Genomic DNA, 2,413 nt, shown 5'->3' with positions numbered 1-2,413 from the left:
CTTCTTTTTTTATTTTTAAGCAAAATAGAAGGGAGTGTTATTTCCGTAAATATTACCTTCTTTAAAAAAAGAAGAAGAAAAGAAGAAAGAAAACTGACAGGTAGTAAATAACTGTAAACAATTTGAAAAAATTTATTAAAATAATACGGTGGGTACACTATATGTTTACCCACCTACTTTTTGCAGCATAGGTTAAATATTTCCTCTACAACACAGTTGAGTCAAAAGTTGTACCTTTTATTGCATTTTCTTCTATATCACTCCCAGAATTCTATGCGCGGTAAATTTTAGGTTTTTTCTGAACATGTTATAAATATAATCAGTGAAGCTTGTGGTGATGAGTGCTGGTGCTAGGATCCTTTTCCTAGTCATTTAAAGATTTCTCACTCTCTAAATTATTTCCCGTTTAACATTTCTTGATTCGTACAGAAGCTTTTTTTCATAATATCACACAGAAACCTGAAAACACAAGCGTATACTATAACGTCAGTAAACACTGAAATAAATAACTTTGTAAGGACATGCACTTACACTAACAAAATACCACTTCACAAACGTAAACCTGTAAACTAAACATGATATACGTATTGATATATCTGATCGTTCTGATCATATTTATGCCATATAATATTTAGAATTCTACAACCTTTTAATAGTACCTGTTTAACTTTCCTAAATGCATTCCTATCTACTATAGGTATTGTTCATAGTATAGTTCAGCCTAACTAGGTCAATGTCGGAAGTCTAAAACAATTGTTTTTATTGAAATGATTTAAGAAGATATTTTATACCAATCAGATTAGTAAGCATTTTTATTTTTTATTGTGTACGCTTTTTAAAACAGCGAAAGTAATTATTATAAAACAAATTAGTTAAATGTTAATAAAAGATATTAATTTTTTTAAAAACAATAGTATGCTTTGTTAATGTTCTGCGGTTAAAAAAATATGGTGACAAGTCATACAAAAGGTAACAACTGGCAACGCTGATAAGGGATAAACCTTTATTTGATAGGACTCAATCAGCAAAATCGGATCTTTTTGGGATATTCTGTATGTTTCTGACAATTAACTATTTTGGCTAGACAAAAAAAATAACAATTTTCTGATTGAATAATAAATTACTTCCATGGAAATATGTACATACAGGGTGATTCATTAACAATGGGAAAGTCGAAAGCTGAAGATACTACACGTGAAATGGTGACCATTGGCGCATACATGCCTTATCCGAAAGTTTCGGAAATACAGGGTGTTGAAAGTTAAAATTTTAAATCGTTTTTTTTGCGATTATTCTGAAAATATGTAGGTTAGGAACGTGAAACTATATTTTTTTAGGCGACGAATAAGATGCGTGTTGTAATTTCAGCATTGCTCATAGAGGGCGCCACTTATGACCAATTTNTTAAAAAAAAATGTCGATGACGTCATTACTCGAAAACAAATGACGGTTGAAAATCGCCTTTTATGCTAAAATATGTATTTTTTAAATTAAAAATCGACCTGTTGAGGATTTTTCCCAAAAAAAAAATTGTTTTGTTTTTACTGAATTTATTCCATACTTTAGGCGCGTACGGTATATTTTTGTCATTTTCAGTACATTGTACAAATCAAATACAAGAAAATTAAATATTTAATAAAAAATTTCCTGAAGCCGCAAACATAAAGAAGATATAAATGCTCGTATAAGTGGTAGATTTATTGTAACGAATGGTCCGACGAGTGCTTTCCGAAGTAATGGACATTGAAGCAGAAATACTTAAAGATTTATTGAGTGATGCCGGGGTATTTGCTTCCACGTGCCCGATGCACATCTGAAAGTATTTCTTTAGTCCAGAAAAAAATTAGAATTCAATCAAGGGTGTGATGAATTTCTCTCTGTCTCAGGACCACGGAAAAATCTCTGGTGTGCCAAATATGTGGACGAGAAGTGCAAATCAGTCACTGGGGAATTATGTAACTGAAGTGATACAATGGTACAGACCGCAGTGTGAAATTTTTCTTTTTATTCTGGCTTCAATATTACGCCTAAATAAATTATACAAAATTCAACCAAAGCTACATATGTTATTGCCAAATGTGACATTTTCCATACGGTCAATTTTTTTTAATCAATAATTTAAAAAAGTTGTACCTAATAAAAAATAGGTAATACGAATTTATGAAATGTTTTATTATTTTTAATTAGTATTGCTAATAGTAGTAAAAAAAATGTCGGATATTTTCTGCTGTATTGACTTTTAGGTACATTGTTATGACTTCCTCCAATAGATATTCGTTCAGAGCCGTACTCAGGAAAAATTTTAAATGATAGCTAAAACAAGCAAAAAACCTTTTTACGATAGTAATATCGTCTAATTCAGAATTAAAAATGAGTTTAGATTTTGTCATAAAAATAGCAACGACGTATTTAA

Source organism: Anoplophora glabripennis, unplaced genomic scaffold (genome assembly GCF_000390285.2).
Source record: "Anoplophora glabripennis isolate ALB-LARVAE unplaced genomic scaffold, Agla_2.0 scaffold194, whole genome shotgun sequence".
In the NCBI taxonomy this organism is placed as follows: domain Eukaryota; kingdom Metazoa; phylum Arthropoda; class Insecta; order Coleoptera; family Cerambycidae; genus Anoplophora; species Anoplophora glabripennis.
This window is presented reverse-complemented; position numbering follows the sequence as displayed.